General features: G+C 44.3%; 1 pseudogene; it reads right to left on the reverse strand.

Moving 5' to 3' along the window:
* Nucleotides 1-3739: 3739 nt before the first annotated feature.
* LOC119817569 lies at nucleotides 3740-4614 on the reverse strand (annotated as a pseudogene).
* Between the last annotated feature and the right edge of the window lie 18126 nt (nucleotides 4615-22740).

Raw genomic sequence — 22740 nt, forward strand, 5'->3', positions numbered from 1 at the left:
AAGCTGAAAATTTGTTACAGACTGACTCTGTTCATATAGTTACGGGAGCCTTAAAAATTCTAGTCTTTAAGACTCCCTTTAAGAGTTCACTTAAAGGGCTGGAGAGATGGCTCAGCGTTTAAGAGCATTGCCTGCTCTTCCAAAGGTCCTGAGTTCAATTCCCAGCAACCACATGGTGGCTCACAACCATCTGTAATGAGGTCTGGTGCCCTCTTCTGGCCTGCAGACATACATACCGACAGAATATTGTATACATAATAAATAAATATTTAAAAAAAAAAAGAGTTCACTTAAAGATGCCAGGAATGGCTAAAGCGGGGGCTAAAGATCTGAGGGTAAAATGTCTACTCACAATGGAATCGTCTGTCCATGTCTATTTTTCTCTCTTCGATGCATCCTTCCCATTGTTCCACAAGCTTACTTGTTCTCTTTGCTCTACGTTGTTCTTAGTTCTACCCATTACAAATATTCCCAGTCGTATATACCCTTAAAACCAACAATTCCCCAGCCGTAGCAGGTTCCAGGGCCCCATAGGAAACCAGATAAAGGTTTTCACTCCTCTCTCTCTCTCTCTCTCTCTCTCTCTCTCTCTCTCTCTCTCTCTCTCTTTCTCTCTCTCACACACACACACACAGAGAGAGAGAGAGAGAGAGAGAGAGAGAGAGATCTATGGGAGTGGCTAGTACACATCCTGTGAATTTCTTAGTGGAGAAAGTTAGTTAAGAAAGGAATTAAATCATCAGGCAACTCTAGAGGAGAAGGTTAGTGCACTACATTATATTTTTAGGTAGTAGAAAGAGCTAAATGGTTTGTTTTTAGTAAAATTATGAATAGGGCACATATTGTATTTTAAATCAGAGTGCTGCTTTTTCCTTCTTCCAGCATGCATAGATTCAGGTAACCAAGCAACCTGTAAAAACAGTCAGGTAGAAGCCACGAATCTTGATCAGATAGCACATACCACAGATGCTACAGTTTCTATGGGCCTAGGTCTGGAGTTAGACTTCCTGCTCTAAGTGAAGAAGAGACCCAGGCCTCTAAATTGTTAGTTCTGGCCTTTGCTGTTATCAGCTGTTCTGGTCATGGGGCAAAACCAGAGCAACAGCTTAGGCAGGTAGTAATTCTGTGTCCTTGGAGATCTGTGAATATCTTAGATGGGGTAGATGCTCTTTGCCTGGACCCTAAACTCTGACCCAATGCCTGCTGATAAAGATAATTGCAGGAAGGCAGATCTCTGTGCTTACCTAGGAGAGAGGAACAGAGGCCTGGTAGTGTAAACAGTTCTGAACTAGGGAATTAGTCCCCAAATACAACAGAAAGGGAAGCCAGCTACAGCGAAAACTCTACAGCAAAGCACAGCCACTTTATCCACAAAACGATAACGCCAACAAGCCGTGCCTTTTGGTTTAGCCTTTACCAGATCCCTTGGTTCTAATAAGTTGCTCTTGAAAAGATGGCTGAGTAATTACTGTATAATGTTGTGGCTTGTAGCAATACAGCAGTCCCAAAGTGAGAGAGAAGATGGATCTGTGGGAGCCTGGCGGGAGCTGGGGCCATGGAAGAGGTCAGGAGAACTTCCCTGACACGATGACTGGATTGTTGCTTCCTTGTTATGGAAAGAGTTGCAGAAACCACAAATGTACATGCACAAAATTTCACATACACACGCATGCACACATACACACACATGCACACACACTCACACGCATGCACAGGCACACATGCATGCACACATACAGAACATGCAAATACTGGTGAAATCCACATAAACCTTTAAACTAAGGGTCTATAAATTAACCTCAGGAGAAGCTGGACAAAGGAACTGTCTATGACTCCTCGGTTTTGCATGAGTCTATAATAATAATCTCAAAGAACTTAAAACTCATGCACATAATATCACAGTTCATCGATAATGTCACAAATGTTGATGAATGCAGTTTTGTATCATCTTTAGTAATTGCCAGATTTTAGTCACTGGTGTCTCTTTATTTGTCCCACTTCCCAATGTGGCCACATGGAACAAAACCCCTTTTGTGCTCTTCACTGCTGCGTGTCTGTTTAGCTGCCTGGCAAGCACACATGACTGGCTGAGCCTAGATTGTGAGAGCTGCCAAGACCCAGGTTCTGATACTATCAATCGGTACCAACCAGCAAGGCAGATAGGGAGAATATTGGGTTGTTATTTCAAGGTGGAGGATACCAGAGCAAGCTTGTAACTTCAATGGAAAAACCCAGAGGAGGGACAGAGATCTGACAAAATGGCACACTTACGTTAATGCCAAAGCCACAGCCTGTCTCCCTGTCACATGCCTCCTCTCTCAGGTGTGCCAGATCCTCTTCCAAACCTTCAGTCCCTTGTCCCTTTTCAGTTCCAGGGACCACAGGTTCATCAGAGGGCAGCATATTTTCTTCTTCATGGTCTACAGCCTCTGTTCTGTTTTGCTTCTTCCAAAGGTCATGGGCTTTTGCAAACAGTCTCCTTCACTGACCTCTGCTCACAGCAATCCCCCAGATCCTTCAGCTTTCTCCAGACATAGAGAGATGATCTTGTTCATCTCTAGTAATGTCACGTTATGCCAGCATTATTAATATTTTTGTTTTTTCACAACATAATAGTTTTATTAATTATTTGGGAATTTCATGTACCCTGATCACACTCTTTCCCCATTCCTCCCAGGTACACCCTCCCACCCTTGCACCTCCCTCCAAAAAATAAATAATTAAGAAAACAAAAACAAACAAACAAATCTCAAGTCCAAATCGTGTTGCCTTTGTACTCACTGGAGCTCGGTTCAACTTCCAGCGGCTAACCCCTTGAACAAACTAAGTCCTTCCCCCATTCCTGCCCCTGCCAGAAGCCATCAACTGTAAAGAGCTACACTCAACACCTTTATCAAAATTTTAAAAGACTCTCTTCCATAATTTCATGCCTGTTTCTTTTGGGGAGCCTTCAGTGTCTTTCGTTCTCAGTTATGAGTCTGCAGTCATCGATACCACTGCAAAGATGCCTCCCTGCCCATTGGAAGAGATGCAGTCTGCAGCAGCATGGACCAGGAGCTTCACATGGTTTCCAGGAGCAGCACAGATTGTGGGCATCAACAAGGCTTCTGCAGGCAACACAGGCCATGGAAGTCTTTCCAAGAAGTAACCCAGAAAATGAGCCATTCTTCTCAGAGTGAGCGTGTCGATGGGCAGCCCGCCTGAGGCAGGCCCTGTGTGAGCTTCGTGCTGTTGTATGTCACCTTGCCCTCAGGGCGGCGTTGCTTCCAGTACCTAGGGCATGACCATCATGTTTGCACCCCAATAGCAGCCCCACACACCAAGCGGGGTGAGAAACACAAATGCAGAAGGCAGCTAAGAGCTGCTGAACTGGGGTTGTGGGGCTGGGTCTACAGCCCAATGCACCATCTCCTCCTGCAGCGATGGGATGACATGGTGAGGCAGGCCCAGTGGTGGCCAGAGCTTCCTGGTGGCCTGGTGGCCTGGAGATCTGCTCTACTGGGCAATAATGTTCTCCTTTGTCCCCCATGGGCATGGTCCCAAACCTGTAGCTGCCACCATGTCTCTACTTCTGCTTCCATTGCCTTGTGTGCCCTGTCACTTAGCCATCTTTGTTCTGGTCAGAATAAATACATTCTCTGTTTATTCTGTCCCCCTACATTTTAAACCATTCCCATGTTTGCAACTAACGTTTTTTAAACAGACTTAATTCGCTTTTATTTTCCTTGTATAAAAGCCCTTACGTGGTGGCCACAGCTGGAGCTGGGTCCTCTGAACAGAGACTCTGGTGTGGGTTTTCACAAGACTCTCAGTGAATTCCTGATAAGGAGACTTGGTGAACACAGCCTCTCTCCAGAGGTCAGGTAGCTGTAGGTCTTAGAGATGATATCAAAGGTGGCCTTGGCAAAGCTGCCCAGGGTGGCAGTACAGCCCCTGGCTGATGTGTAGCAGTCATCAATGCCGGCCATCATTAGTAGCTTCTTGGACACAGGAGCGGAGACTATGCCAGTGCCTCTGGGGTCAGGGATGAGACACACCAGCACAGAACCACAGCGGCCTGTCACTTTGCAAGGAACAGTGTGGGGCTTGCCAATCTTGTTCCCCCAGTAGCCTCTAAGCACAGGGACAATGGGAAGCTTAGCCAAGATGATGGCCACTCGGATGGCAGTGGCTACTTCCTTGGAGCACTTGACACCGAGACCTATGTGACCATTGTAGTCCCCAATAGCGACAAAAGCCTTGAACCTGGTCCGCTGGCCTGCCCTAGTCTGCTTCTGCGCGGGCATGATCTTCAGAACCTTGTCCTTTAGGGATGCTCCCAGGAAAAAAAATCAATAATCTGGGTCTCCTTAATGGGCAGGGAGAACAGGTAGATCTCCTCTAGGGACTTGATTTCCATGTCCTTAACCAGGCAGCCCAGCTTGGTGACGGGAATTCACTCCTTGTCTTAAGCTTAACCTCCGCAAGCCCCGCGGACTCGGACTCGGCCCAAGCATCGACCATGACCGCGGCCCCTAAGACTGCTGCTGAATTCTTCGCCGAAAGGGCCACGTCCTCCTAATCCTGGGCCCCTGAATCCTGGGGCCCTACTGCTGCACCCGCGTCATCCGCCATTTGGTGTTTTTCAGAAGAAGAAGCGCAGCTAACATTTTAAATTACCCACATATTAATCACTTTGTTACGAATGTTTCTCCTGCTGCTAGCTACTTTTTCACCAGTTATTCACAGTTAAATAGCATTTGTGTCTTATAGGCCCCTCAGGCTGTACCCTGCTCTAGGTTACTTCATATTATCTAAAGCAGTAGCTTTCCTGCAGGGCCTTGCCCTGGACCATCCCATTTTATAAAACTGTTCAATTTTGACTGAATTGCTGAGATGCATTGTCTCCACTCATTGGACCAAGTAAATATCAGCCATCTGTTGAGCACAGACCATGGCACAGACGGAAAACTAACTTCATGCAAATAAACAAGAACACATCAAACTGAGTTAGGAACATACGGCACATGGGAGTATCAGCAAAAGCCACAAACACAGCAACACAGCATCCAAAGAGCTGAGCAGCCCCCTCACTTAGGTCATATGAAGGAGGGAACCCCTTCTGGGCACAGGGTCTTCCTCTGACCCATCATCAGACCGTCCTCGCATCCTGGGCACACTTCCAATCCTGCCCCTGAAGCGTCTGTTCAGCATTGTCTCCCTCCAGAGGGGCCCACTGCAATTGCTGCTTGTCTGGAAGCAGGACTGCACCTTGGACATCATCTGTATGTTGTAGAGAACAGTGCATCTCTTACAGGAAGGCTATTGTTTGTCCCAGTTGTCCAGGACAGAAATAATCACACAAAACCTGTATTAATTAAATCACTGCTTGGCCAATTAGCTCTAGTTTCTTATTGATTAATTCTTACATATTAATTTAACCTATTTCTACTAACCTGTTTATTGCCACATGGCAATGGCTTACCAGGTAAAATTCCCAGCATCTGTATCTGGCAGATACATGGTGTCTCTCTGACTCTGCCTCCTTTCTCCCAGCATGCCATTTAGTTTTCCCCACCTACCTAAGTTCTGCCCTATCAACAGGCCAAGGCAGTTTCTTTATTGATTAACCAATGAAAGCAACACACAGACAGAAGGACCTCCTACACCAGTGTGGCTACTGGTTTTTACTAGCCCGTCTAACCACTCCAGTGATGTTTTGTGGGTAGGTATCAGCTCTGATATTGCAATGAGGTCTCTTTGAAATCTGGAGCCTTTAAAGACTTTCTAGTGTGGGAAGTCCTGTCTATGTGTTGCTTTTATTGGTTAATGAATAAAGCTGTTTCGGCCAATGGCTTTAGCAGAATAGAGCTAGGTGGGAAAACTAAACTGAATGCTGGGAGAAAGAAGGGAGTCAGGGAGAAGCAAGCCATGTAGCTTCCCATAGGAGACAGATGCATGGGAATCCTGCTGGTAAGCCACAGTCACATGGCGATTCACAGATTAATAGAAATGGGTTAATTTAACCTGTAAGAGCTAGCCAATAAGAAGCTAGAGCTAATACACCATGCAGTGATTTAAATAATATAGTTTCTGTGTGGTTATTTTGGGTCTGGGCAGCCAGGAACGAACAAGCATTCTCCCCCAACACCTTTCTTAGCTGTTCTATGACTTATGTACCTGTGTGTGGCCTGAAGCCTACATTCTGAGAGTTAATTAAGAACAGAGTCATTGAAAATAGAAATAAAGAGCCCCAAGACAAATTCTTAGAAATAGGAAGTATTTATAAAAGACTATAAATACTTAAGAAAACATTATCAATAGATTATAAATTGTATGGTGGTGAATTTACTTCTGTTTTGTTTTTCCTGATACTGAATGCATACACGATAAGAACGATATTAGTCAATGACACATTTATTGAGTGAGTACTCTGCCCAAGGCCTCATGCCAAGGACATTCTGATTCTTATCATCTTTATTCCTCAAAACAAACACCATTCTTGTTACTTTTATGCTTCTGCTCTGAAAGAAATGCTGACATCAAGAGATTAAGTAACTAATTTGCTCAAATCCACACAGCTATGGAGTTAATGTACTGCATTTAAAACCTGTGCAGTCTGGCCCAGCATTGCAATTGTGAAATCGGGTAATATTGTTTTCTAGAGTGAAAACAGCCATGTGAAAAAATAGCCATGGGAGCAGCTCCACGGTATGGAGGATCCTGAAGAAACAGCATTGAATTAAGAAGATACTAGCTGTTTCTCTCGAGGTGATGAGGTGTCATTATCTTGTAACCTCTTCTAGGGCGAAGGTCATTGTGCAGCATCATGGACACCCTGCCAATTGAGCTGAACTCCCAGAACCTGCATCACAAAAGTAGACATTGTGGCATACTTGCTCTTTCTATCTGTCTCTATCTCCATACACATATGTATGAGTTAAGAGTCCATATACACATACGTGTACAACACATGTGTGCATACATATGCATATATACTTACTTGCGCACATGTATCCTTAATCATTTCTAAGTAAACTGTACCTATTCTAGTCAAGCATCCTGGACATATCAGCATGTGTCTCCTAAGAATAAGGACACATAAGTGACCATGCTTATGTGTCACAAACCAAATCGATGTCATTTAACATTTTTAAGAACATCTTCAAATCTGTGGGCAAATAGATGGATCTAGAAAAGAAAACATATTGAGTGAGGTAACCCAGACCCAGAAAGACAAATATCATATGTATTCACTCATAAGTGGCTTTTAGACATAAAGCAAAGAAAAAGCAGCCTACAGTTCACAATCTCAGGGTACCAAGACAACAAAGAGGACTCTGAGAGAGACATACATGGATCTACATAGGAAGGAGAAAAAGAGAAGGTCTCCTGAGTAAATTGGGAGTGTGGATGTCATAGGAGAGGGTAGAAGGTGAGAGGGGAGGAAGGGTGGGGAGGTAGAGAAAATGTATAGCACAATAAAAACAAAATAAAAGAATAATTTGATTATGCATGCTAAACATCAAGTTCTAAGATGAACAGTTGGCATGCTCATGACCTGGCAAAGCCAATGGTGCAGCTCCAGGCCAAGTCAGAGACCTGACCACAGGAGAGGGAATGGCACAGCTCGAGTCCAGTGCAGCTGAAACCCAGCAAGTGAATGCTTCAGTTCAAGCCCAAAGCAGAAGAAAGTCAACCAAGTGGGAGGAGCTCTCTCACATGAGGTGAGGGAACGTTAATCTTTCTGCTGTGCCCAGGCTTTCTGGACTTGGGCAAGGCCTACTGCAGTTGGGTGTGGACCTTTTTGGCATATGACTCCAGTGTCCTTTCCATCAGAACCCTCACAGGCGTGCCCCATTAAGCTCAGAGGACTCCAGCCTGGGCACCTCCTTTCCCAGGGAAGACAACACATATCATTAACCAACACAAGATGCTAGGGTTGAGCCTTTCTTTAGAGTGAGGTTTCACTAGTGAGCTGGCGGAGGCAGAGGTAAAACAGCACACAGGTGAGCCAGTGTGTGTGGGAACTTTGGAACAGTTCTAGTAGAGAATGCACCTGGGACATTTTATAGATGGAAATAAGCAAAGTTCTTCCTAAGCGTGGAGGCTGAGGGTGGGGCTTTAGGCAGGGGAGCCATCAGGTGCACAAGTGAGGCTTCTCTTGGCTATGAGAGCCCACAGAGCAGGGTTAAAGAACATCCGCTGCCCACTGATGTTCGGGTTGCATGCCGGACAGCTTCCTTCAGAGGAAGTCAGAGAATGGGCAGACTTTGCTCCCAGTTCTCTTCTAACACACACACACACAAACAAACACACACAACAAACACACACAACACACACACAAAACACACACACAAACACACATACACACACACATACCCACACACAAACACACACACATACACCAACACACATACACAAACACACACACACCACACACACATACACACACACACACACAGTCTTCCATAACAGTGTGGTCACCCATGTGAGGAAAGAGGACTAGAGAAAGTGTTTACTATGTGTCCAAATGAATGCATCCCCACTGCGAACACCATTGTGTTACAGTTTTCGTCCACTCACTTTCAGGTGCTATTGTCCTGCATTGAGCCAGGAGTATGGAGACCATGGCATCCTTCAAAGACTTCTAATGACTGCCTCGGATGCTGGAAGAAAACAACCCCTTCAGCCTTCTACTAGGCAAGATCAATCATGAGCCTTCTGGAATTCTAATGCTAAGTACTTTACACTGTAAACAGAGACTGTACTTTCATTTCCCGGCTGCCCAGACCCGAATGATCATACAGAAACTATTAATTAACACTGCTTGGCAATGGCTCAGGCATATTTTTAGCTAGCTCTTACATCTTAAATTAAATTATTTCTATTAGTTTATGTATTGGCATGTGGCTGTGACATTACCTCATTTTCTACATGTCTTGTTTCTTCAGTGGCTGGTTGGAATCTCCTTGACTCCACCTACTGTCTCTCTCTCTATATATCTGTTCGGATTTCCCAAATGCTTTTACTCTGATAAGCCATTGGGTGAAACAGCTTTTTTTTTTTTAATCAACCAATAAAAGCAACACATATATAGAAGGACATCCTACATCATTACATGGGTTTCTTTTACTGACCCTTAATCCAGGGCCCTACTCATTCTGTAGACTAGATGACCTTGAACTCAGAGATCCACCCACCTTTTCCTCCCAAGTGCTGGAATTAAAACTGTGCACCACTACACCTGTAAATTCTTTGAGATAAGCAAAAGGATCTAATGTTTTTCATACACATGAAAAGATAAAATTGAGGGAAAGTTTTTCTCAAGTTCAAATTCCTGGTGAAGCTGGGACCCAAGGTTGGAGCTGGTTTGGTGTTCACTGAGAAAACAGTCAAGCCTTGAAATCAGAAAATTTAGATGTGAGCCTTATAGTGTCTTTTAGATGCTCCTGTCTCACACACCTCTGTAGAAGACGATGATGTCCTTGGTGTCCACCACTGTCCCACAAATCACAGCCTGAAGCTGGGAGTTTCATTCATCAAGTCCACTTGTGCTCAGAGTTCATCCCGGAGACCTGCAGTGAATGAGCTGACAGAATGACCTATGAGCGGCCATGCTCAGCAATCCATGCACGTCCTAAAGACCGCAGGAAAGTTGCCTCCAGCTCCCAGAACCTCTGAGGAAGCAGTCTCAGGGTGTTACATATGGAGCACATTCACTATCCGCTGAAGGGGGGTGCTGTTTCATATGTAACAATGTAAAATTTCTTCTAGCAAGTTGGAAGAAAGTTATGTCCATAAAAACAGTAATTGTTATAATCTAGTGTTATGCATAATTATCCTAAAATATAAATATATATTACATGCTTGTTTCTACAAGAAAGACAAGAGCTATTTTCTGGTTCTGAAGCCGTCTTCGCCTCTTGTAGATGACTGACTCAGCTGGCCTCCAGCATCAGCACACCCACTTGTACCATCATAGAAACCCAAAGGGGAGCGCCCACAGATTCAAAATACGCGTATTTTAAAGGAGTTTGAATCATCTTAAGTTCCCTGGCAAAAGAATAAGTCCTTGTAAAGCTAAAGCCTTATAAGTCAGCAGAAATTCTTGCTCATATTCCAGAAGAGCCTAGTCGGGTTGGTGCCCTCAGGGCCACAGTGGAGCATCATGGATGTAGGTGCATCTACTCCTCTGTTTCTCATGACTTAATCTGACCTGAAGCGCCAGTCAAAGCATCTTCCTTGAAACTGGGTGAGCCTTTCTGAAAACTTTAATAGTGATGATGGCGATATATGTATATGTGTGTATATCAACATTGATCACAAAGATACCAACATCACACAAAGATAGGAACAGCAGCAATTTTTTTTAAAAAAAACCAATTGACACTTCTTTGAAAGTTTTTAATAAACCAGCATGAGATAGTGTGTTGGGTAGTGCTTGCTGTGTAACAAAGTACCTGCAAACGTGACCCAATTAAAGCACAGCTGTTATTCTTAACCCACAGACCAGTTGCTCAGAGGTGAGGCTACGCTGGTTCTCAGGGACTTCTGGGTCTTGCTAGGGCTCAGTTACATTGTGGGATCAGGTATAATTTGGCATCTGGCGAGTGACTTGTGTACGACAGCTTCATTGGGGCAGCTTGGTCCTTGTGATCTTTCATTCCTGAGCCAGCTAGCCTGTTCTCCTCTTCCCATGTGACCTCAGAACAAGTCTACTTTGACTTCTGACTCATGGCATTGGTTACTGTGTTAGATTAGAAATGGGGGTCTCATCAAATGATGCAGGCCTACCCACAGCAGCTTCCCTCAGAGAGCTGCTATGGAAGAAAGGGCAAGCTCCACTGCCAAGAACCAATCTGTGAGTGCCTAATTCTCTAACAGACTCTCCAGGTGCCCAGACCCCTGGAGAGTGGCATGTGGTATTCTCATGTCCCCAAGGAAGTTTAAGGCCCTCAGGTTGACCAACTCTGGGACATGGTAAATGCCGAGGGCTCCCTATGTGCTAGATGCATCTCAAGAGTACGTGGCTGTGCTCTCCACTTCTCCCAGACTCTCAGAATTCTCCCTTCTTCCCCCAGAATGCAAGTCTCTGCTGTGAATGCTCATCACTATGTGACATGGGACCCCTCCTTCCTCTGAGACCTCTGCAAAGGATCCATACTCTGCCTAGTGGGCCTGAACTCTCACCAAAGCCCCCACCAAGCAGCTGTCTGTCTGTCTAATCATGGTCTTAGTAATTTCTCTTACTTCAAAAGAAATTCTGTCTCAGTGTCGCCCCATGCTCAAAACTTTCCATGAAGCAAGTCAGTGAGCAAATTAATGGATGGGTAACAGACTTAATTTCATTTTCTTCTTTTATAATTTATTTTTGCTTTGTGTGCATTGGTGTTTTGCCTGCCTGCATGCCTTTGAGGGTGTTGGATCCTGGAGTCACAGACAGTTGTGTGCTATCATGTGGATGCCAGGAATTGAACCCTGGTCCTCTGGAAAATCAGCCTGTACTTTTAACTGCTGAGCCATCTTTCCAGCCTCCAGACTTAGTTTCTTAGCAGGAGAGGCTTCAAGGACTTGTCTAGGAGGAAATAAGACCCTTCAATTCATAGGACTCCAAGGCTCAGAGAGGTCATAAGCACATGGGAGGTCTCTCAGCACCCTGCTTTTATTTCTGGCTTTTGTCACAGCTGTCCCTTGTTTCTGTAGAAGACGTCACAGACTACAGTGAACCTGATGGTAAGGACCACAGCCAGACTGCAATGAAACTTCAAAGGGAATCTTTAAAGTTTAAACATTTTGGTTGAACCACAAAGTAGTAGACTGGTTCACTCCCCTTCTGAGAGGAGCGGAGCGCCGACACAGCAGATTAGCGCTCTCTGAAGAAACTAAAGGAAGCTTGCTTTTCTTTTTAGGCTCTAGAAAAACAAAGGTTGGCCTCCTCCTTCTTTTATGTATCACAAGGAGGCCACAGGCCTGCTTTCTTCGGAATGAAAAGCATCCATCTTTCAGTCATCAAGGGAGTTGGTAACACTGAGCCTTTAAAGTGGGGTTAGATGCTGTGACCCTCTGGGGATGGGTATCAGTAAGCTGTGCCTTATATACACCTTTTACTGTTGGGGAAGGCTGCTCAGATCCGAAATAATTACACAAAACTGTTTCAATTAAACACTGCTTGGCCAATAACCCCAGCGTATTCCTACATAATAATTTACCCATTCCTATTATTTTATATTTTACCATGAGGGTTGTGGCCTACGGGCAAGGTTCCAACTAACAGCTCTGGCGGCTACATGGCTTCTCTTTGACTCCATCTACTCTCTCTATATCTCGTTCAGCCTGGTTTACTCTGTTAAGCCATTGGCTGAAAGCAGCTTCTTTATTAACCAAAGGCAATCAAACATATTCCCAGCATGCATCACCTTCCATATCCCTTTAGCTCCTGGGGTCACATCTGACCAAACAGCCGGATGACATGGATGACGGATTCTGGTTAATCTGAAACAACTTTTGACCCTGAGTCCTGACGGTATATAGCAATATCAAGTTACCAGAAGGAAAGTCTCTGTAGGTTATTAATCACAACACCTACACACATCTACACACTTGTGGGTACATGGTTTATCCACAAGTAATCAGAGAGACAAATACCCCAAATGGATGAATTCATTCTTTTGATAAATGTTATAGGTGAGTTTTATTTCCTTGTTTATAATTTTATTTAGTGAGCTAAAATTTTCTACTACTAAAATGCTGTTAATGCAAACAGAGAACTTCTACATGGCCCTATACCTCCATGGATATCCAGACGAAATGATCTAGTTATTAGAAATGCCTACATGTCAGTCTTATTCATAAGAGCTCAGTTACAGATCAGCCTAGTCGGGCACACGAGAGCTGAGCAGGTAGGAAGATGTGCTCTATAAAATGGAGGACTTCAGTCAAGGTACAATGGAATCCTGTCATTTTCAGGAAAATAGATGGAAATAGATTAGCACGCTAATGGCAATAAGCTAGACTCAGAGAGGGGTATTGCTTGCTTTCTCTCAGGTGGGAAAACAGAGACAGAGAGAAAAAGATGAAGGTGTAAGAGGGGCCACTAGAGAAGGCAATGGTGGGCATGAGGAAAGAAGAGAAGAGGGTGTGAGACCCAAAATGACAAACAGGAATACAGGCATCCATAGAAGTGTCCCATCAAAACCCATTCATCTGTGCAATTAACACATGCTAATAAATAAAGTAAAAACATAAATTAATATTTATACTTATGATATAAATAATGCAGTTATTTATATCATAAATAAAACAAAAAAAAAATAAAATCAGTCATCAGTGGAGGCAGATGACAGAGGAAAGTAGATTTAAAACTTTGAGAAACAGCGTAATTCAGGTAGGTGAAAACAAAATTATCCTTCACACTGTCCTCGCTTCCCATGAACCAAGGCAGCAGTGCAGCCTCTGGGCCAGTGTGCCTCTACTTCTCTGCGGCTTGGTTGGAGCCCGCTGCTGAAAAAACACAGCTGTATCATGGATGAAACTCAGCCACCAAAATATCCCATGTCAAGATCACTGATAAGCAGGACTTAGCAGGGGAATGTCTTCACGTCCTTGCTTTACTGTTTGTTCCACTTCTCAACCTGGACGGGGTTATAGCGGAAGGTGAGGAAAGGCATTCGAGGTGCCCACATGGTTCAAGTCTTCCCTGAGTTCTCTTTTCCACTACACCCAGCTATTTCTCCACTCCACGGTGGTCTTTGACAATGGTCTAAATGGTGTGCAGTTATTAATCCTGCTTCTGAGCTTGATGTGGGATGATCCACTAAGAGACACACCTCTGGACAGGTCCCTGTGGGTGCTTCCTAGAAGTCTTTTTTTTTTCTCATGGTTTATTTTTTTTATATTTAAAAATTTCCATCTCCTTCCCTCCTCCTCCCCCTCCCTCCCCTCCTCCTCCCCCTTCCCTCCCCTCCTTCTCCCCCTTCCCTCCCCTCCCCTCCACCCATACCTCCCCTCCCTCCCTCTCAAGGCCAAGGAGCCATCAGGGTTCCCCACTCTATGCTAAGACCAAGGTCCTCCCAACTCCCCCCAGGTCCAGGAAGGTGATCGACCAAGCTGAGAAGGCTCCCACAGAGCCCGTCCATGCAGAAGAATCAGAGCCCAGAGCCATTGTCCTTTGCTTCTCAGTCAGCCCCCGCTGTTGGCCACATTCAGAGAGACGGGTTTGGTCGCATGATCCATCAGTCCCATTCCAACTGGAGTTGGTGATCTCCCGTTAGTTCTGTCCCACCGTCTCCATGAGTGAACGCACCCCTCTCATTCCTGACTTTCTCCCTCATGTTCTCGCTCCTTCTGCTCCTCATCAGGACCTTGGGAGCTCAGTCCAGTGCTCCAATGTGGGGCTCAGTCACCTTCCCCATCTGTCGCCAGCTGGAGGTTCCCTCACGGTCCTGACTTTCTTTCTCATGTTCTCTCTCCTTCTGCTCCTCATCAGAACCTTGGGAGCTCAGTCCGGTGCTCCAATGTGGAGCTCTGTCATTTTCTTCATCTATCGTCAGGTGGAGGTTCTATGGTGATATGCAAGAAATTCATCAGTAGGACTATAGGATCTGGCCTTTTCAGGCTCCCTCTCCTCAGCTGCCCAAGGAACTAACTGGGGGCGTCTCCCTGGAAACCTGGGACCCCTCTAGGGTCAAGTCTCTTGACTACCCCTCAGGTAGCTCCTTAAATTAAGATATATGCTTCCCTGCTCCCATATCCACCCTTCCTATATCCCAAGCACCCCATTCCTCCGAGCTCCCCCCGTTCTCCCCTTCACACTTTTCTCTCCCCATCTTCTCTTGGCCCAGTCTCGCCCAACCCTCAAGTTCCCAATTTTGCCTGGCGATCGTGTCTACTTCCAATATTCAGGAGGATTACTATATCTTTTTTTGGGAGTTCACCTTCTTATTATCTTCTCAGGATCCCAAATTTATAGGCTCGATGTCCTTAATTATGGCTAGAAACCGATTATGAGTGAGTACATCCCATGTTCATCTTTTTGGGTCTGGGTTACCTCACTCAGAATAGTGTTTTCTATTTCCATCCATTTGCCTGCAAAATTCAAGATGTCATTGTTTTTTACCGCTGAGTAGTATTCTAGCATGTATATATTCCACAGTTTCTTCATCCATTCTTCCACTGAAGGGCATCTAGGTTGTTTCCAGGATCTGGCTATTACAAATAATGCTGCTATGAACATAGATGAGCATATGCTTTTGTTATATGATTGGGCATCTCTTGGGTAGATTCCCAATAGTGGAATTGCTGGGTCCTGGGGTAGGTTGATCCCGAATTTCCTGAGAAACCGCCACACTGCTTTCCAAAGTGGTTGCACAAGTTTGCATTCCCACCAGCAATGGATGAGTGTACCCCTTACCCTACAACCTCTCCAGCAAAGGTTATTATTGGTGTTTTGGGATTTTAGCCAATCTGACAGGTGTAAGATGATATCTCAAAGTTGTTTTGATTTGCATTTCCCTGATAGCTAGGGAGGTTGAGCATGACCTTAAGTGTCTTTTGGCCATTCGAACTTCTTCTGTTGAGAATTCTCTGTTCAGTTCAGCGTCCCATTTTTTAATTGGGTTAATTGGCATTTTACCGTCTAGTCTCTTGAGTTCCTTATATATTTTAGAGATCAGACCTTTGTCAGTTGCAGGGTTGGTGAAGATCTTTTCCCAGTCAGTAGGCTGCCTTTGTGTCTTAGTGACAATGTCCTTTGCTTTACAGAAGCTGCTCAACTTCAGGAGGTCCCATTTATTCAATGTTGCCCTTAAAGTCTGTGCAGCTGGGGTTATGCATAGGAAACGGTTCCCTGTGCCCATTTGTTGTAGAGTACTTCCCACTTTCTCCTCTATCAAGCTCAATGTGTTCAAATTAACATTGAGGTCTTTAATCCATTTGGACTTGAGTTTTGTGCATGGTGATAGATATGGATCTACTTTCATTCTTCTACAGGTTGACATCCAGTTATGCCAGCACCATTTGTTGAAGATGCCCTCTTTCTTCCATTGTGTACTTTTGGCTCCTTTATCAAAAATCAGGTGTTCATAGGTTTGTGGTTTAAGATCCGGGTCTTCTATATACGATTCCATTGGTCAACTTCTCTGTTTTTATGCCAATACTAAGCTGTTTTCAATACTGTAGCTTTGTAATAGAGTTTGAAGTCAGGGATGGTAATGCCTCCAGAAGAACCTTTATTGTATAAGATTTTTTTGGCTATCCTGGGTTTCTTGTTTTTCCATATAAAGTTGATTATTGTCCTCTCGATCTCTGTGAAGAATTTTAATGGGACCTTGATTGGGATTGCATTGAAACTATAGATTGCTTTTGGTAGAATTGCCATTTTTACTATGTTGATCCTCCAATCCACGAGCAGGGGAGATCCTTCCATTTTCTGGTATCCTCTTCAATTTCTTTCTTCAAAGACTTAAAGTTCTTGTCAAATAAATCCTTCACTTCCTTGGTTAGAGATACTCCCAGATATCTTATGCTATTTGTGGCTATTGTGAAAGGTGATACTTCTCTGATTTCCCTCTCTGCTTCCTTATCCTTTGTGTATAGGAGGGCGACTGATTTTTTGGAGTTGATCTTGTAACCTGCCACGTTACTGAAGGAGTTTATCAGCTGTAGGAGTTCTTTGGTGGAGTTTTTGGGGTCGCTTATGTATACTATCATATCATCTGCAAATAATGAAGTTTAACTTCTTCTTTCCAAATTGAATCCCCTTGATTCCCTTATGTTGTCTTATTGCTATTGCTAGAACTTCAAGCACTATATTGAAGAGATAAGGAGAGAGTGGACAGCCTTGTCGTGTTCCTGAATTTAGTGGGATAGCCTTGAGTTTCTCTCCGTTTATTTGATGTTAGCTGTCGGCTTGCTGTAAATAGCTTTTATTATATTTAGGAATGACCCTTGTATCCCTAATCTCTCCAAGACCTTTATCATAAAAGGGTGCTGAATTTTGTCAAATGCTTTTCTGCATCTAATGAGATGACCATATGGTTTTTTTCCTTCAGTTTATTTATATGATGGATTACATTGATAGATTTTCGTATGTTGAACCAGCCCTGCATCTCTGGGTTGAAGCCTACTTGATCGTAATGGATAATTTTTCTAATGTGTTTCTTGGATTCGGTTTGCCAGTATTTTATTGAGAATTTTTGCGTCAATGTTCATGAGTGAGATTGGCCTGTAATTCTCTTTCCTTGGTTGAGTCTTTGTGTGGTTTAGGTATCAGGGTAACTGTAGCTTCATAGAAGGAATTTGGCAGTGACTCTGTGTTTCTATATTATGAAATACCTTAAGGAGTATAGGTATTAGGTCTTCTTGGAAGTGTTCTGGTAGAATTCTGCATTGAAACCATCTGGTCCTGGGCTCCTTTTGGTAGGGAGGTTTCTGATAACAGTTTCTAATTCTTCGCGACTAACAGGACGATTTAGAGCATTTACCTGGTCCTGGTTAACTTTGGTATATCGTATTTATCTAAAAAACTGTCCATTTCTTTACATTTTCCAATTTTGTGGCATACAGGCTTTTTGTAGTAAGATCTAATGATTTTCTGAATTTCCTCTGTGTCTGTGGTTATGTCCCCCTTTTCATTTCTGATCTTATTACTTTGCGTTGTTCTCCCTCTGCTGTTTGATTAGTTTGGCTAAGGTTTGTCAATCTTGTTGATTTTTCTCCAAGAACCAGCTTCTTGTTTCATTGATTCTTTGGATTGTTTTCTGTGTTTCTATTTTGTTGATTTCTGCCCTCAATTTGACTATTTCCAGTCTTCTACTTCGCCTAGGTGAGTCTGCTTCTTTTTTTTCCAGAGCTTTCAGGTGTGCTGTTAAGTCACCAATGAGCGCTTTCTCTGTTTTCTTTAAGTGGGCACTTAGTGCTATGAACTTTCCTCTTAGCACTGCTTTCATTGTGTCCCATAGGTTTGAGTATGTTGTGTCTTTGTTTTCATTAAATTCAAGAAAGACTTTAATTTCATTCTTTATTTCTTCCTTGACCCAGGTGTGGGTCAGTAGTTGACTGTTCAGTTTCCATGAGTTTGTGGACTTTCTGGGGGTAGCATTGTTGTTGAATTCTAATTTTAATCCATGGTGATCCGATAAGACACAGGTGGTTACTATATTTTTTGTAACTGTGGAAGTTTGCTTTGTTACCAAGTATATGGTCTATTTTCGAAAAGGTTTCCATGAGCCGCAGAGAAGAAGGTATATTCTTTCCTATTTGGGTGGAATGTTCTATAGATGTCTGTTAAGTCCATTTGGTTCATTACCTCCATTAAGTCTTTCAATTCTCTGTTAGGTTTCTGTCTGATTGACCTGTCCATTGGTGAGAGAGGAGTGTTGAAGTCTCCAACTATTAGTTGTGTGTGGTTGGAATGGCTGCCTTGAGTTCTAGAAGTGTTCTTTACATAAATGGGAAGCTTTTATATTAGGGGCATAGATATTCAGGATTGAGACTTCATTCTGATGGATTTTTCCTGTTATGAGTATAAGTGTCCCTTTCCATCTCTTCTGATTGATTTTAGTTTGAAGTCAACTTTGTTGGAAATTAGTATGGCCAACACCCGCTTGTTTCTGTAGGGCCATTTGCTTGATAAACCTTTTCCAACCCTTTACTCTGAGTAGGTGTCTGTCTTTGTGGTTGAGGTGTGTTTCTTGTAAACAGCAAAATGTTGGATTCTGTTTTCGTATCCAGTCTCTTAGCCTGTGCCTTTTTATAGGTGAAATTGAGTCCATTGATATTAAGTGATATTAATGACCAGTGGTTGTTAACTTCAGTCATTTTTAGTAGTAGAGTTGTGTGTTTCCCTTCTTCTAGTTGTGCTGGTGAAGGGTCGCTAGATGCCTGAGTTATTGTGGGCGTTGTTGGACTCCTTGGTTTGTGATTTTCCTTCTATTACTTTCTGCAAGGCTGGATTTGTGGCTACGTATTGTTTAAATCTGTTTTTGTCCTGGAATATCTTGTTTTCTCCATCAATGGTGAATGCAAGCTTTGCTGGGTATAATAGTCTAGGCTTGCATCCATGTTCCCTTAGTGTCTGTAAGCACATCTATCCAAGCTCTTCTGGCTTTCATGGTTTCCATTGAGAAATCAGGTGTAATTCTGATAGGTTTCCCTTTATATGTTACTTGACCTTTTTCCTTGCAGCTCTTAATATCTGTTCTTTATTCTGTATGTTTTGTGTTTTGATTATTATATGGCGTGGGGATGCTTTCTTTTGATCCAGTCTGTTGGTGTTCTGTAGGGCTTCTTGTACCTTCATAGGAACATCCTTCTTTAGGTTGGGGAAGTTTTCTTCTATAATTTTGTTGAATATGTTTTCTGGGCCTTTGAGTTGTAATTCTTCTCCTTCTTCTACCCCAATTATTCTTAGGTTTGGTCTTTTCATGGTGTCCCAGATTTCCTGAATGTTTTTGTGTTAAGAATTTGTTAGATTTGTTTAGTTCTTAATCTGTGAGTTTATTTCCTCTATAGTATCTTCAGAGTCCGAGATTCTTTCTTCCATCTCTTGTATTCGGTTGGAAATACTTGTCTCTGAAGTTTCTGTTCGTTTACTCAGAGTTCCATTTCCAGTCGTCCCTCAGATTATGTTTCTTCAATACCCTCCATTTCATTATCAGGTCTTGTACTGTTTCCCTTACCTGTTTGATTGCTTTTTCTTGTTTTCTTGGGTATCTTTGAGAGATTTATTTATTTCGTCTACCTTTTTGTTTGTCATCTCCATTTCTTTATGGCAGTTTTTTTACCTCCTGTTTAAGGTCCTCTATTATTTTCATAAAGTACTGTTTAAGGTCGGTTTCTTCTATATCTTCTGGGGTAGGGTGTTCAATTCTTGTTGTTTCGGGATGTCTGACTTGTGGTGATGTCATGTTGCCTTTCATGTTGTTGGAGGAGCTCCTGCATTGGCACCTGCCCATCTCTTCCTTCAAAAGGAGCCCGGAGGCGTTTGGTGTCCTAGACCAATCTTTGCTGTGACTGAAACTGGTTGGATCTCCCCAGTGCCAGAGGAGGACCTATTCCTTGCATCACAATCTGAAGAAGCCCGCACTCCCTTACAGGAATCCTCAGACCTGCCTGGAGGCCAGAGTCTGACTCCTCTGGGTGGATGGCCTTAGAACAGGAGCAGGGCACCTAAGAACACTAGGGAAAGCTTGGGAGACACAGGGACGGGAGAACCCGACCCAAGCCTGCAGAGGGAAGTGGGGGTAGGGGGTCTGTGCTCTCTTCCAGGGCAGGTTGCCCCAGGGTCCGCATTCACTCACCAGTTCAGATGGAATGTCAGGGCACAGGATCAGGGATTCCAGGCAGCCCAGGGTCACAGCCCAGACAAAAGGGCCAAGGTGGGGGCAGGGCGGGATGGAATACCACACATCGAACCTGGCAGCACAACCTGAAGGAGCCCGCACCCCTCCGCAGGAATCCTCAGACCTGCCTGGAGGCCAGAGTCTGACCCCTTTGGGTGGATGGCCTTAGAACAGGAGCAGGACACCTGAGAACACTAGGGAAAGCTTGGGAGACACAGGGACGGGAGAACCCGACCCAAGCCTGCAGAGGGAAGTGGGGGTAGGGGGTCTGTGCTCTCTTCCAGGGCAGGTTGCCCCAGGGTCCGCATTCACTCACCAGTTCAGATGGAATGTCAGGGCACAGGATCAGGGATTCCAGGCAGCCCAGGGTCGCAGCCCAGACAAAAGGGCCTTCCTAGAAGTCTTAATGGAAGGGGAAAGACTCCTCTCCAGCATGAGAGCCACTTCCCCGGAGGAGCTCAGATACCAAGTCTGAGGGGGAAAGCCACCCTGTATGTGTGCTCACTCTTGCTTCCTGTTGGTAAGTGCGTTTACTCTGCTGCTGCTGTAGCTGTCAGTGGAACCTGATCCTTCCAAATTGCAACATGGACTGAAGACCTGTGCCTCTCCAGGAATCCTCCAGTCTTCAGCACCAGAGTGAGACTAGTGAGACATGGAGCTTCATGGGTTGAGCCTTTACTGGTTCTGTCTCTCCAGCAGGAAGACAGCCTGAGTCATGTCAGGCAATCTAATAAATCTCCTTTGTAATGTAATTCATTCTATTGTTCTGCTCCTCGGTGGAACCCCGACTATTACATCACCCAGTTTTCTCCTGTCCTAGGCTGTAAGTGTAATGACAAGAACTTACCGTTGTCCATAGTGGTTAGCCTCAGGACAATGCTTAACATTTAGTGCAGGCCCCTTTAACAGTTTCTGACTGAGGAAGTGGACTATGTTTTCTGCCTTTTCTGATGGGCTCCAGCCATCCCCAGAGACAAGACCCAAGGGGCAATGTGGAGACACAGGCTTTGGCTTTTTGCTTCCTGCCACAGTCCCAGTTGACCTACTGGCTAGTACTGTACAGGAAACTCTCCACAGGCTGTTCAGAGTTCCTGGTTGCAGGTACAATTGTCACTTGGGTTTTGGTCTCACAGACTCATGGTACAACTAGCAGAGTCTAAAGAAACTCAGCAGACTTTCCAAACTAGCAGGGAACATGGGTTGCGAGTTCCCAGAGCACAAAGAGTTGGAGCTTCTGAAACTGCATGGGACATGGAAGATGTACCTCTCAGCCATGCTTGGGCCACTCCTCACACCACAAACAGCTTAATGAGGTCTATGGAGCACCCAGTACTTATCCCATGCACCCCAGTGTGAGCACCAAGTTTAGGTGATAGGACCATAACTTCCCGGAGTGGGCGCTGCTCTTGAATACTTCTCCAGGGGCCCTGCTGGTATCTGTCTCTTTCTGCCAGAGGACAGCCCGAAGCATTCAGTGTGAGCCCCTTGGGGAGTTGTTTCTTGGCCCTGCCAGGAGACTGTTGGCAACATGGAAGTGATGTTAGGTATGGCCAGAGGAGTGAGGGCACCAAGGTGAGCAGTGAGCTGAGCGATGGAAGGGAGTGAGCTCAGAGAAGAGCCAAAATGCTGAGAAGCTGGTCTTGCAGGGAGGTGGTGCTAGCTCTCTTGATCTGACATGTCCTGTGATCATTGTTCCCTCCTGCGGACCCCGCACATGCCCTCTGGCCTGTGTTCTCTGGCATTAGCACCGCCAGATAAACTGACTTCGTAAGTTTCCCTCCAAGAGATCATCTAGCTTCTGCTTGAATTCTCCCAGGGACAAGACACTCGCTCCCTTCCACCATCCTCCTTCTTTTTTTTTGAACAAGAAAATCCCAGCACTGAAAAACTTGCTTACGCAGAAGGGAGGTCTAATTTTCTATGACTCCGACCATGTGGCCTGATGTCTGGTCCCATGGAGACAGGATCTATCTAACAGGGACATCTGTCTGGGAAACCTTGACAACCTTCTTCTTTCTGCCCTTTTAACTGATTTCCAAATTCTTAGAATTCACGTTAGCTTGTCTAAAAATCTCTCCAAACAGTAGCACTCCCAGGCTGCACAGTGGTGGGGAAAGCAGTATCCCTAAGATAGCCCACATGATTATTTTAAAATCACATCCTCTATGTATTGTTTACATCTGAAAATGTTGATGAAGATGGGAGGTGGGAGAAGGGGCTTAAAGCAGAATTTCCGGATCTCAGCTACAACGCTATTTGTTTTTGGCAGCAACTTTAGCAGCAAATATGCCTTTATAAGCTTATTCTTATTTTTCTTTCTAAAAATAATGCTCATAATTTTATCAAGCTGGAGGATGGAGGAAAAACAATGAGCATATATAAACAAAAATCAACAAGCCATATGGTCAGAAAAGTTCCA

This window comes from Arvicola amphibius, chromosome 6 (genome assembly GCF_903992535.2).
Source record: "Arvicola amphibius chromosome 6, mArvAmp1.2, whole genome shotgun sequence".
Classification (NCBI taxonomy): Eukaryota; Metazoa; Chordata; class Mammalia; order Rodentia; family Cricetidae; genus Arvicola; species Arvicola amphibius.